The sequence below is a fragment of the Lutra lutra genome, chromosome 14 (genome assembly GCF_902655055.1).
Source record: "Lutra lutra chromosome 14, mLutLut1.2, whole genome shotgun sequence".
In the NCBI taxonomy this organism is placed as follows: Eukaryota; Metazoa; Chordata; class Mammalia; order Carnivora; family Mustelidae; genus Lutra; species Lutra lutra.
In genome coordinates this window covers 12,016,204-12,031,292 of record NC_062291.1, presented here as the reverse complement: position 1 = coordinate 12,031,292, position 15,089 = coordinate 12,016,204, and the positions used below count along the sequence as shown (strand labels likewise).

The window sequence follows — 15,089 nt, the reverse complement described above, 5'->3', positions numbered from 1 at the left end:
GAACCATCTCTAAGGTAGTGCATTTCCAGAAGACCATGTGGGATAGCTGGTTGAGAACTGGGGAGACAAAATAAGACGAGCTACTCCAGGGGCACCTGGGTGGCTCAGTGGGTTAAGCCTCTGCCTTCAGCTCAGGTCATGATCCCAAGGTCCTGGGATGGAGCCTGCTTCCTCTCCTCTCTCTCTGCCTGCCTCTCTGCCTACTTGTGATCTCTGTCTGTCAAATAAATAAATAAAATCTTGAAGAAAAAAAAAAGAGCTACTCCAGATACACTTTGAGGATGAGGATTGGTGGAAATGATCATGGTTAAGTCATGATCTAATACCAGGAAGAGGCACCAGGGAGCTGGGGGGTGGGGGGGACAGAGCACAGACCTAAGAGCACCTTTTTTTAAGGGCAGAGAGCAGGGTGGAAGTTGAGAAATGGGAGAAGTGAAGTTTGAGAATTAAGCAAAAATTAAAAGACACGATAAGAAGACTAGTTTTGTTTTTTCTTTTTAAGTCGATAGGGAGTCTATTTCAAACAATGCAACAGTTAATGCTTATTGATGGCTTGCAATGTGCCATTTATTATCTTCACAACACCTCTGTGAGGCAGGTGGTAACTATTTTTTCCACTTTATAAATAAGGAAATTGAGAGCCATAGAAGCTAAGGAATATTGAAGGTCACACATCTAGAAAGTGGCTCAGTTAGAATTCCGATTAGATTTTCACTTGAGAAAGGTAAAGGGATATTTCTGGGTTGCACCTGTGTAATGCACATAACTGTAGGACAGAGACGTGGAGACCCAGGGAGCGCAAGAGGGCAGGGATGTTCAGTTCTGCTGTTCTGGTTGTGGAGTTAGGTGGCAAAAACCTGTAGAGAGAGTTGTCTGGTTCAATATACAGATGTGGACTTGGCAAAGATGGCTAAGCTAGAGGCACAGATTTGAGGCACTGGGCTAAAGGTCATAGTCTAAGCCTAGACTTTAAGTGAGATAAGAAGAATTCTGCACAGAGCTTTGTGGGGGTAGGGAAGAGGATTTGCACTTAGGCAGGTGACAGAAGAAGAAAAGAGAGAGAGAGAAGGAAGGAAGGAAAGAAGGAAGGAGAGAGAAGAACATACTGACAAGGGGGAAAGAGGTACAATGAGATTCAAGGAGAGGGAGGTTCCTTGCAACCAAGGAAAGTGAGATCTTCCAAAAGGCCAATGGCAATAACACTTGCAGAGACATCAGGAAAGTTAGGGATCAACACTTGTTGGGGTTCATCAACTACAAGGAGATCGGTCACTTCTGCAGCAGCATGCCCAGTGAATGGGGGTCCCAAGGGCCAGGCTGCAGTGAGTTCAGGAAAACAGGGAGGAGGAGGAAACTTGAAGAAAGAATTAGGGTCTGGGAGGGTTGGAGGAAGAGAAGGACTGGACAGGGAGACAGAAATCAAAAGAGAACCTAGCTGGGTGTTGTCTACTTCTTCTTTAGGACGAGAATCCATTTTAAATTTACATATGAAAGGGGAATCATTAAAAGAATTGAAAAGTGTAGAGAAGCAGGAGAGAGCAAACAGCAAGGGGAGGCAGGAAAGAATGAGACAGACTTCTTAGCGCTGTTTTATGAATCTACTCTCCCTTCACTCCAGGGGGCGGTTTCCTCTTCAGTCTCTATAGTCCTTGTTCCTGATGAAAGTGACCGACCTCTTTTCCCACCTTCCCCATAGTTCCACACAGTGTTGCCCAGTTAATTTTCCTCCCATCATTCCTCCGCTTGTACTCCTCCAGCGGTACTGATCTTTCAGATAAAACCCAAGCTCCTTTAGAATTGCAAAGTCCTTCTCAGTCTGCTCCTCCCCGTCTCTCCCCCTCCTTGGAGCCCACCATCTCCCCCCCACACACCAGATATCTGAAGCTGGTAACTTCACTTCAGAAAAGAAACCCGTGGGCATTTCGGGGAATTCTGTCCCCTTATTCCCCCGAAATGCCCACGGGTTTCTTTCTTCCCATGTTAAGTCCTACCCTCTCCCAAGTCTCTATGCAAGTCTCTATGCATGTCATCTCTTCAACGCCCCCGAAAATAAACAGAAATGTTACCTCTCTTGTTCTGCCCTGGTATGTCATTAACACATCCTTTTCATGAAGGTGATCTTAAAAGCTCAAAAGTAGGTCTATCACTGTGAAAAGCATCAGGACGTAAACCCGCTAAATCTACAGCCCACGACAAGCACTGGGTCAGGATGTCTCTGCTACTTAAACTACTTAGTGACATTCCTTATATCTGGTCTTATATTTAACACTGACATCATTACAAAAATGTGTCTAGCTTTCTCATCCAAACTGGACAGCATGTTCTTTGAGGAAAGAAGCTGTGTATTAAAGCATGGGTACAGATCATCTAAGATTTCTATCTTAGGAACATACAGCAGAAACTGAACAACTATTTTGCTGTAAAGAAAACTGGACAGAATTTGCAGTCTTAGAATAGGAAGAAGCTGTGTGAATGGAATTTTTTTTTTCCCCTCTTTGGGATATGCTACAGTGTAAATAAATACAGCACGTCCAAAGCTTTGGCCTTTTATCACATTATGAGATCTTTGTTTTTTCCAAGTCATTCTTATATGTGCTTTGAATTGATTTCTTTTTTTTTTTTTTTGAGATTTTAATTATTTATTTGAGAGAGAAAGAGAATGAGAGAGAATGGACATGAGAGGGCAGAGCTCAGAGGGAGAAGCAGACTCCCTGCTGAGCAGGGAGCCCCAATGTGGGGCTCGATTCCAGGACTCCAGGATCATGACCTGAGCTGATGGCAGTCGCTCAACCAAATGAGCCACCCAGGCGCCCTGCACTGATTTCTTCTTATACTTGTACACACGCTGCAAACTGGTAGATTACGCCTCTGGTTTTCACATTCTTTTCTATAATGTTTTTATTGTAACGAGCTCTTTCATTTCTCTTGGAATGTGACTAAACTTCTGTATGTTATGGAACTATGTCTAAAACCCCTTTTAACTTAAAAAGTGTCACCTACCTAGTTAAAAAGCGTCACCTTCAAACTCAGATTTTTATGAAATGAATCACCTTTACGACTTTACCCGATGACTCTAGTTTCCAAGAGCTGCTCTTTTGTTACAAGTTTTTATGGTCATCCCTTAAGATTTATTTTTGATTCCCATCTCCAGCTACCGATTGTGTGTTTGTTTCAAATGGGATTCTGTGATATATTTTGATAATTTAATCAACTTTGGGCGGCATTTTCTTTTGCATGTAGCATAACACATGTATTTGTTTCCCAAAGGTTCATTTTTTAACATTTTTTCCCCGATTTGGGTGTTCTTTTCCCTTTTATTCAACTGTTCTCTGAGAATGTAGTCATTTTTTTTTTTTTTAAATGCACTGCTTTTATTTGGGTCATTTCTGAATACTTTTTTATCTAGTCCCACATAATGTATTGCAGTCTTGCAAGAGAACTAGTGGATTAATTACTTCCCCCTAATGTGCCTCTTTGAACCCAGTTATAGGGCTTCCGACCTGTGGGGTTCCAGTACCTGGGCAGGGTAGGGTTCCCCCCAGATGCCCTCACAGCTGCTCTGTGGCTGGGAGGGCCTGGGCGGAGGCGCCAATCCCCCAGAGGGCAGGTGTGGACGAGCGCAGGCTGGTGCTGAGCTCTCACAGGCTGTAAGCCTGATGGGGACACCTGGCCCCTGCGGCCACTCTGGGATGCTCTGAGCACAGCCAAGGTGGGCCCTGCCCCCTGGACATCCAACTTAGTGCCCAGCCACAGAGTGAGCTGCTCTCATGCTCAAGGGGCTGCGAGCCCTTGGAGGTACACCTGGTAGGACATATGGCGAAGAGACCTGATACATAACTGGGAGGAGTAAGGGCTGCACAGGATCCAGGCTGAGGATCTTGGCAGGTGAGGACGGCTCTCTGTGGCAGGCCCTGGTCTCCGTCTTCACCTAAAGCAGATACTTCTGTCCAGCACTGCCCTGCAACCAGGCAGCGGGACCCACTGCCATGTCCCTGTGGTCCCGTCACGTCACTGCCTCCTCCTCAGAGCACAGTCGGTGTCTGCATGGCCTTATTGGGAAGCACGTCCGAAATGCTCAAGCTCGGGCCCACCTCAGCCCTTCCAAATCAGAATCTGTATTTTAACAGGTGTTTACACATTCGTGTTTGAGAAGTGCTGCATCCAAAGGTTCACTCTGGATTTCCTGTGGCCATGAAATGCCTTCTGCAAAGGAAATGCCCACAAGAGTCCGGGTTCTTCTAGATCAGCTTCGTATCTGCAGGTCCCCAGAATCCCTTCCAGAGGCTCAGGTCTGCTTACTGCTTTGGGCATAAGCAGTCACCAGACGCATACTTTAGTGCACCTGGGGCCCAATGGCTAGCCAGGGCACAGCTGTGACCCAGAGGGGAAAGGGACATGATAGACTTTCAGGCTAGGGGTCCACCTGAATGGCCCCAGATCGAGGCCCCTGGAGGAGCAGGGAAGAGCAGAGATGGGGAGGGGGTGGGCCCAGGGCCTTGAGCTAGACTTTTCCTCCTGGTTCCACACATAGGCTCAAGCCCACTTTTGCCTTTTTAGAGGGGGCCAAGCTACGTGCATGGTGATGGCTAGCAAAAAAAAATCTATGCTTTCCATGCAGTTTTAAAATACTTGATACTAGGGGCGCCTGGGTGGCTCAGTTGGTTACGCATCTGCATTTGGGTCAGGTCAAGATCCCAGGGTCCTGGGATGGAGCCCCAAGTCGAGCTCCCTGCTCAGTGGGGAGCCTGCTTCTCCTCTCCCTCTGCCCCTCCTCCAGCTTGTGTGCTCTCTCTCTGTCTGTCAAATAAATAAATAAAATCTTAATATATAAAAAAATACCTCATACTCAAAAAGTTAGGTTGAATTCCAAAATCATTTGCCTTAAGAAATTTCAATGTAGCGTTTGTCAGTGAACGAAAGTAACCGCTGTTAGATTCTTTAAACAGAATTTCAATTGCAGGAAAGTCTTGAATGGCTATAAACCAGGCTTTAAATTTTCTATCATCTACTTGTTCCTACGAAGCATAACACAGATAATGACTGTCAAAACTCCAGCAAGATCACTGACCAAGAAATATAGGTCACTCTTTCTAACCTAATACCTGATAAGAAGAAGTGATTCATAAATTGACATTTCTCATGAAAACACTTGAAAGTATTTTATTGGAAAATTCTACATAAATTCAGTACTTAGTATTGTTCCCAACACTTATTTTCTCTTCTTTGAATAGTAACAATATACTTTTTTTTTCTGCAAAATTCTGTATGGATGCTCTCAAATCCAGTCTAATTTGCCTACCCATGTACCACACAAACGTTATGGGTGCATAAAAAAGTGAAAAAGGTGAGAAGCATGTATCTAGCTAGACAGGGCTGATTAAGAAAAGCTAAGGTGCCCAGAACAGGCAGGGTGGAGAAGAATATTCCTTCATATTACATGCAGTATCTCTCTGGATCACAAAAACCTATTATTTCTTTATTTTATTAGAAATATATCCTTTAATAAAATACATTTCCTTCCTTTGCACAATTTGAAAAAAACAGATTTTTCCCCCTCAACAGATCAGCTTCAAAAAATTTTTTTAACATTTTCCTAACATGTAATTGTCATCTTCCAAAGACCCAAAAGTGCTGTCAATGTGACTGAAATCAGAATGTAAATATTTTATAAACAGCTGTCAAATCTCAATTGGCAGAAAACAAAAAGGCCCAGAGTTGCTGTAATCCAACCACGAGGCTACATCATTTAATTGACAGATAAGACGTTTTTCTCGTTTCCATTTTCCCATCAGCATTTTAATACATTAGCATGGTGTGCCACTCTGGATAGTCACTGTGACAATTTACTTGAAGACGGAATGAATTCTGAAATGCTCTGGGGGAGATGCCGAGCACAGTAACTGAATTCTGTTTCACGGAACGTTTTTCACACTCAGTGTATTTGGAACGCCTGTTACCAACACGGGGACTGAATACTGGCATCCAGGGAATATTATCATGCCCATTAAAAAAAAAAAAAAAGGCAAAAGGCTCTTAGCAGTTCAATAATTTATTATTTCATTCTTCGGGGCCTTCACTCAACAAACATGTCTGATTACGTATGTGCCAGGCTTAGTTGATAAATCTACGTAAGATCTAGAAGATTGGCATCTGCCACTCCTCATCATAGATCAAAAACGCAGCTAGGAAGAAGACCGAAAGCCATCCTTTCCAGGTTAACTGCTGCCTCTGTGTGCGCTGCTGTCCGTCCCTCCTCCCAGAAGGGTTTCTTTCTTTCTTTCTTTCTTTCTTTCTTTCTTTCTTTCTTTCTTTCTTTCTTTCTTTCTATTTTTTTGTTTCCCATCTTTACCTTTTTTTCCCCTTCCTTCCTAAGCAATAGACTCATGGGAGACATCTATAAGCACAACTTAACTTCTTTTGAGATAACTGACTTATAGCATTTTCTGCCTCTACATTCATCCATTCAACAAATATTTATAAAGCTTCCTGGAGGCAACAGGCATCCCTATAGGCACTGTGGTTTCGGCAACACACACACACACACACACACACACACACACACACACACACACACAATGCCCTGCTCTCAGGGAGCTTGGATCATTCTAGGGCAAGAGATCAACAGCAAACCCTAAACAAATACTCATGGCTGCATTCTTCAGTCTTGCCTAAATCCCTTAAGTTGTAGGGGTATGTATTTTTACCATAGCGGGGTATTTTACAACAGAAAATGTCTAGTTTTTAGAAGGACTTAAATTTGCATGCCTGGGCTAGTGCTCATTTCCAGAGAGTGGTTAGGGAAGGCTGCAGCCGCTGAAATGTGAATGGGCAGGGCCCCAGGAAGGGGGCAAGGACACAAAGAAACACTCACAGAATGGTAAGGACAGATGACGGAGTAGGGGAACAAGGAGAAAAGTATGGGATGTGTAAGTCATGGCTGTGCATTGGAGTGTGGCCCTTGATGTAGGGGAGTGGAAGGGTCTTGAGCAGGTCTCAAGCAGGAGAGACAGAGATGTGATGTGGCTTCTCCAGGTAGGGACTGTGGCACATGGAAAGGATTTTGGCAAGGCAAGCACAGGAGTCAGTAGGCCAGGAGGAAGCTCATACAGTGGTCCCGGCAAGACAGAATGACTTGGGGTAGGGTTGTAACAGAAGACACAGAAAGAAATGAGGAGATTCAGGATCTATTTGAAAGAAAGGAAAGAGACAGGAAAATCACCGAGAACGCAGAGATTCAAAGGCCAAAAGGAAAGCATGGCTTTAGCAGACACAGCATGTCCCTGTATTTGCAAAGGAGATCCAACAGGGTAAGCTATTATTTTACACTAAGAGAGTATCAGAATATCTGACACCCTCAATTTACAAATAAAGAACAAAGGTCCGGAGAGGTGAGATGGCATTTTTAAGGACAGCAGAGCTGGGCTGTCACCTGCAGTGCCCCTCTCGTATTTTCCAGCCCAGAGACTTTTCCATTACCCAAGCACCTCCTTCCCTGTCCTTCCCCGACTCAGCTCAGTACCTTATTCAATATTGTGCATGATTTCCTTGGAAAGGAGTTTCTTTACATAATTTATCTTTTATCTGCATTTTACCCCCTGAACCCAATAAGTATGAGTAAAGTAACAGACTGTGAGAAGGAGAATATTTAATATTAAGACTGTAGGTTAAAAGAATTTTGGTGGCCATATTGAGACCATTAGTTCTAAACATTTATTACAAAAAAGAATTCAAGAAAGCAAAAACAACTCACCTTGGAATTCATAGTTCCTTCACCTGCTTTCCTAGGCAATTCTAATTCCTTTTGATACCCCCCAACCAGACTTTCCCTCTCCTTCCATTTTTCTTTTTTAATGTGGAAGAGTCTCAGTTCACTTAGTTTTATAAATGGATAATCCAGTGGGAATTCTGTGTTACCAAAGAGCAAGCATTCAAAGGGTTGGAGCCAGCAATGCCACAGACTAGCCAGCAGATGTGATCAGCAACAGCACGGGGTCCTGCCAGATACTGCCAGGATAAGCATCAAGGCAGTGGAGCACTGGGAAGGGCACCTGACAGGTCCAGTCCAAACCTCGCCCGTGACACCTATGATCACAGGACACAGTTCTCAACATCTCAGTTTTCCTCATCTGTAGATGGGGATACTAACACCCGGACAGTACTCCTGCGACATTAAAGAGGCACAACAACAAGCACAGCGGCTGGATCTGAATGACCGTGAATCAGCTCCGTCTGCATTCAGCTCTGAGGCTCAGGGGACCTAACCGATCAAGGTCATACCACGGGAGAGCTGATGGTAGGTTCACGAGAACTCAAGAACGTCATCAAGGAGTCAAGCTCCTTTACCTTTCTGCTCCAACATCTCTGGCTGGGGCTTTTGTCCTTGGGACTACGAGATTGGGGCTGTGCTGGGTACTCATCATGGTTTTTAATTCCTGTATTTTATGATGTTTTGAGATCTTAAAATCTTGCTGCTTAGGAAAAGACTGCCTTTCCCAGGGCTAGCCAGTTCTTAGAGATAGCAAAGGGCGAGGACCGGAACCCACCTTTCATAGGTAAACCAAGCAATCCTAGCTGTATACATCCAGTTCTCCTCTCACTCTTACACCCCAAGCCAGTATTTCCCTAGCACTTGGGACCCGGAGGCTAGAGACAACCTCTACAACCAGCGCCTACCTACACTCTTCCAAATGGCCAGTTCTCAGCTGTTTGTCCCGTTCTGCACAGCTATTCCTACAGACACTCCAAGTAAAGACTCTGACTCCGACTTCTCCTTCTCTTCTGTCTAACCTGGTGCTTCCTCAGATGGCCCTGGTGGCAGGCAGTGGCCCTTCTCTCAGGATATGGAAGTAATAAGTTCTCCTTTCAATGGCGTTGACTGTGTCATTACTCAGCGGCTCCAAATTTTAGAACAGCTTTCCAGGTAGATGGATGGAGTCCTAATAAGGAAAATATTCCAAAGATACTCTGCTGTGTCAGGAAGGGAATAAATTCAGGAAGGGAGGCCCTACCTGGAGCTCACCATCTAGAGTTCGTTAGCCAGAGCTGGGTTATGAGGCCTCAATAAAGGAGTCAGGGAAGGCAAAGATTCTAAACTTGGCATTTCACTGTTCTTAAAAACATCAGAATAATAATAGTAATAATGGTATTATTATTATTATTATTTAGAAGGGAGAAAGGATATTAGGTAGGCTAGTTGCACTGTCTGCTGAATGGAGAAAGTATTAACAATGTTTAAGGGAGATTAACCTTTTTTTACAATATCACTCTTTATATTCCCTATCAGATTTTGTATGGCATTTTGGATAAGATGATATAAATCAAGGGATAACATTTAAGCTTCTATGAGTTAGATGAGCTATAAGATTCTATATACTCTAAAAATGCAAACATTTTGCATTGATTTCCAATAATCCCATATTGCTATAATTAAGATACAAAGGAATATTTGAAATAAAACTACTTATTTCATATTTTAACAAACATGCTTTCATTGTAATTTTGAATCTGATCAGCAAATAAGCAAAAACAATATCTTTATCAAGACTAGAAAATCGGGACGCCTGGGTGGCTCAGTTGGTTAAGCGGCTGCCTTCGGCTCAGGTCATGATCCCAGCGTCCTGGGATCGAGTCCCACATCGGGCTCCTTGCTCAGCGGGGAGCCTGCTTCTCCCTCTGCCTCTGCCTACCACTCTGTCTGCCTATGCTCATGCTCTCTCTCTCTCTCTCTAACAAATAAATAAATAAAATCTTAAAAAAAAAAAGACTAAAAAATCAAGCACTATTGTATAGCTATATTAAGATGCACAGACAGCAATTAGAAATCATATTGAAAACACCAATTTAGAAATCCCTATTCCTCATTAATCTATTTCACTGATCAATCCATAAATCCTTTTATTAAAACAAAGAACTCAACCCTCCTCTCCAAAGATCTTACCTTATAGTACCTTAGTGGAAGTTCCGAATGTCAATTATTTGGCCTCTGATCAGAACACAGTTGCTGGAAGAGAATTAAGAAAATGGGGTTAACATATAGCCCTAGGTGGGGAAAAGTCAGTAGGCTACACAAAAGGATTTGAAGAAATGTCAGAAGATTACAGAATTTTCTAGTGAAAGTGAGCTCATAGATCATGGTGCCTAACCATCTCATGTAACAGATGAGGACACACATGGTCGGAGACTGAAGGTTCCTGTCATTGGCAGAAGAAACACATCTATTGACCTTCTCAAAATGCTCTTCCTCTGTGTGTGTGTGTGTGTGTGTGTGTGTGTGTGTGTGTGTATAGTTCCACTCCTCACACCCACCAAAGCTCTGGTCACAGTGAAGGGATCTAAAGCTAGAAGAGAGGAAACAACAGAAGTTGCACATTCCTTCTTCCATGTTAATAATGGCATCCTCCTTTTTTCAGCTGGTGGATTAGTACTATCTACCACCCTTAGAAGCTCCTGTTGTAGGCTACCCTCCCTAGCTGCTATGGAGACACACACACAGACTCATGCACTCACACACAGGGTTAGAGTCAAATCTTAAAGAAATTCCCCAACCCCATTTTGGACACTGGCATTCACATTTTTAAAGTGTACAGAGTCTGACATTTAGGCTAGAACCTTGGGAAAGCTTTTAAAAGGTTGACTAGAGAATGAAATAGAGGCACCGATTTTCATGAGCAGAGAATGAAGGAAGTGTGGCCTTGGCAAGGATGTCACTGGGGACAGAGGGTCAGGAAGGAACAGTAAGGACTATGGGAGAACTTGGGGTGGAGACTGAGATGTTGAGATGTTGGTGGATTTTTGAAAGGAGGACCCTGTGGTTTCCTGGGGGTGAAGGTGAGGTCAGACTACAGCACAAGGAGAGTCTGTGAGGTGAAAGGTTGAGGGTTCCCAGGATGTGTATGACTAGAGAAGTTCAGGGCAGCTTCTGAGAATAGGGTCTACAAGTTAAGCCTAGAGATGGAAAGAAATGTTTCAGTCATAGTAAAAAACAGATTTCTGTTTTGCATGTCTCTCTTTTTTAAAGTATCTGTCTACAAAGGATTGGGGAAAAGGAAAAGAAAGAAAAATCACTCATGCTACATCAATTTGAGAAGCATTGTCCTAGAGGACATTCTATTCTAGACACCCGCGTCTCCTCAGGAAAAAACCTATGAGCAGCTGGAACTTCAAGAGAATATGCGCCAATATCAACATTCCCATTCTTGCCAGAGGAAGTGGGGGGAAAGTCACCAGATAACACTTCAGTGGGAGGATGCAGGCATTTTGGTCTCTGGTCTCTAGGACACAGATGCTTTGGGCCATGTGGGGCATGCCAGTGAGCCTAGACTTCATCTTTGACCATTGATTCCTTCTAGAATCTAATGAGCCCAAGGGCGAGTGAATCCCACAGAGACGCATGTCAGTCCAGTCACTGTAACCTACTGAGTGTCCTGCACATACTAGTTGCTCAGTAAGTATTTGTTATATGGACAATATGGATATATATGGATAACAGTTATCCAGAACACATTTGCCTAATTTATAAGGAGAAGTTCCCAACATGCTTACATCTTGGGATTCAGATCATTTTAATAAGTGAATACGTACCTCTCAATAAAATAAAATTAAGTCACATAAGTAAGGATAAACACTACTCAGTCATTAAAATGTCTGCTAATAAAAATATCTCATTCCCTCAATGAACTGGGGAACAACAACTGAGATTGAATACCTTAAAGTATTTCTGAGTTTCTCTAGTGTTAGACTCGAGAAAGCATTTATTTTGAAAACCCGTGAGAGATCTGGCTTTCATTCTAACTTCAAATTACTTCTATTGCAAATTAATTGCATATGACATTCATTTAGGGGTGAGCTTCAAATCTCTGAGTGTAGATGACAGGCTCTACCAAAATCCAACAAACATGGTTCAAAGGGTTATATAGTGAAAATATGATTGGTGATTTCAGAGATTGTTGTCATAATCTTGCAGTTAGCCAAATAAAGAGGAACACAAAGCCTGGGACAGAATAATAATTAGCAAAGAGTAGATGAGACATCTCTTTCAATAGGCCAACACCATATTACTTTTAGGATGTATATAGAGAAAGGTAGGTGTTTTTGTTATTGTCCTTAAATGGCTGAGTTTTACAGGCATCATGAAGTAGCTACTAAAAGAAGGACTTTTAGTAGAACCATCTAGATGGTTGCATTTCCTTCAGTCTTTTCCAAAACATCATTATTTGTCTGCTTTCTAATTATTGTTTTTTTTTTAAGATTTTATTTATTCATTTGAGAGAGAGCATGAGAGAATGAGAGCTGAGAAGGTCAGAGGGAGAAGCGGACTCCCCATGGAGGTGGGAACCTAATGCGGGACTCGATCCTGGGACTCCGAGATCATGACCTGAGCCGAAGGCAGTTGCCCGACCAACTGGGCCACCCAGGCGCCCGCCTGCTTTCTAATTATTGTGAGCATGTGTATTGCTCTTATATCCTGGAAGACACAGACCACTTATGCAGATGTTTTTGCAATCTAAGTGAATGATAACTCAATCCACAGCCATCTGATTTACACAGCATCATACCTGCTCACGGCTCTGAAATAAATAAGCTTAATTAACTAATTTAACTTCTTGTGTTCAGCTGAAATCAGATCCCAGCCTCTTAAGATATAGAATATTCCTTTTTAATTTCACAATATAGCTTTAGTTTTTAACTTGCCTTATCTGAAGACCAAAATAACAAGTGTTTTTACAAAGTTGTGCCTGACAGCTTGTTTTATGGGAATAGGATAAATACAATTCTAAAAATGTATATATTATGCTAACTCTAGTTTGCATTAAGTTCTTATTTAAAAACAGGATTCACTAAGTATCTGTGCTCACTCAGATGTCACGTTATACACTAACTAGTTCCCTTCAAAGTTCATCTTCTCATTTTTTAAGCCATCTCATCCAGACGAGGAAAGACAGGGGTCATTTTTTTGTTAAGATTTTTAGAAAAGATTTATCTACCAGAGAGAGAGAGCGAGGGAGCACATGGCGGGGGATGGGGAGTGGAGGCAGAGGGAGACAAACTTCAAGTCAACTCCCCGCTGAGTGTGGAGCCCACACAAAACTCGACCCCACAACCCACAAGATCATGACCAGAGCTAAACCCAAGAGTCAGACGCTTAACCGACTGAGCCACTCAGGCCCCCCGAAAGACAGAGATAATTAACACATGAAATTGTTCTTAGGAATGAAATTGTGCATTCTTCTGCTATAATCCCCAGTTTGCAGATGAGGTTCAGGAATCAAGTAACTGTCTTAGAGTTGTCCGTCTGGTGACTGATGGGTAAAACTGTTGTCCAAGCTTGGACCCTTTCCATTTCCAATCGCCCATAATGGTAGCAGGAACAACAGCTCTGATGAGTATTTACTGAATATTTGCTACTGCAAGCCCTTTGTATACACCCAATCATGGCCTCATCACAGCTCTATCTGTTGTTGTCTACATTGTATAGATAAAGAAATAGCTCCCCGTTCGCTCTTTCTAGGGGAACCACAGCTCTAGAGGGATCATTGAGACAAAATTTGGCGCTGCTCCATCTTTTCCCATTCACCCTTCCCCTTCTCTGTCCATTCCTTCTCATTTTACTTCACCCAAGACACAAAATTAACACACCTCCTGGTTTGAGTGGGCGGAAGTACAACAGGCCCGGCAATTCCTACATTTTTGAGATGTTGCTTTGGCTGTTCTGTTAGGCAACACACCTTGGTCAGGGCAGTGCAATGAGAGTTTTTAGGGGACGCTGAGGGCTCTATGTTAGATAGGCTCTACCTGGGTATTCCTGAAAACGTAACACTCTGGAAGGGAAGCAACAGTAAGTGGGAATGATGTTCTTTGGGGTTTGCTGTCTAGGAATGCTACCACTCGATAGTGTCTCACTAAGACCCACCCTAGACCTCTCAGAGGTCACAAGATTCCCAGAAGCCTCCACATAGAGGGGATGAATGTACTTATTCATTGCACAGCAATGGAGTCCGACTGGCTGGCAGTTTTCAATTCTCACAGCTCCCAGAGCCGGAGTCCGCAAGAGTGGCTACTGAGGTTCTTATAAAGTCTCATTACGCCAAGGGTTCTGGAAATTCAAGGCCATACCAATAGACAATTAAATGAGGAGAAAAGTACTGCTCTCCATTTCAGTTTTGGAGAAAACGGGAATGGGAGAAGAAAACTTGACCCTCTCCGTGGAAAAGGACCACTTCTCTGTCTAATTTCCACAAATCTAATCTCATACTGTGGAGATAAAAGTTGGAGGCTAGATTCAACAAGATGGAGAAAACTGTGTGAAAAGATTATCCAAAGTTTGTAATTTCACATTATCTCTCTACATAGAAAAGTAACAAAAAAGAGATTCTCTAATAATATTAACACTGTTGGCTGACTCTTTCTGTAATTAGGTGTGATTCTTGTGTGCTTTAATTTTTTCTTATACATTAGAAGAAAAAGTCTTTACTTTTAGTCAACTAACTAGTATTTCTACAGGGCCAGTTAAATAACAAGAAACTGACGTTTTACTAGAATTTAACACATTTAACCAGTTCTTTCTGCATTAGCTATTTTAAAAAGCAAAAGAAAAACTTCTAAAAAGGTGTAGTTTAAAATGTCACTTTTGAGAAGGATATATGTACATATCTTACATATTATGTTAAATATAAAGACATTTAACAATTTAATGAAATAATTCATGACCTTCTAAAAATCAGACTCTATAGATTATGCCTGCTGGTGGGAGTAGGCAGTTAAATGTCATTTCAATGTTTCTTTTACTAAAAGACACAAGGAAAACTTGGGAGAAACTTAGCATAGCATAAAATATTCACAAAGTTATTACCCCGTAGTATCCAATGTTTGTTTTTCTCCCTGTCACAAACTGAATTTTGTCCCCCTCAATTTCATATGCTGAAAGCCCTAAGCTCTCACCCCCTATGTGGCTATATTTGGGGATGGAGCCTTTAAAGAGATGACAAGGGTTAAATAAGATCATAAGTGTGGGGCCCTATTCCTATAGGACTAGTGTTCCGGTAAGAGGAGGAAGAGGAGCACCTGGGTGGCTCAGCAGGTTAAGAGTCTAA

General features: G+C 42.5%; 1 protein-coding gene across 6 annotated transcripts in view; it reads right to left on the bottom strand.

Annotated features, from left to right (window-relative positions):
- Window positions 1-15,089, bottom strand: part of CHRM3 (cholinergic receptor muscarinic 3) — a 506,410-nt gene that overhangs the window by 266,261 nt on the left and 225,060 nt on the right. For all 6 annotated transcript variants that reach the window (XM_047703265.1, XM_047703264.1, XM_047703263.1 and 3 more), the window contains one exon: window positions 9,938-10,000. The gene's annotated coding sequence lies outside the window, so the exon portion shown is untranslated. The remainder of the gene's footprint in view (window positions 1-9,937; window positions 10,001-15,089) is intronic.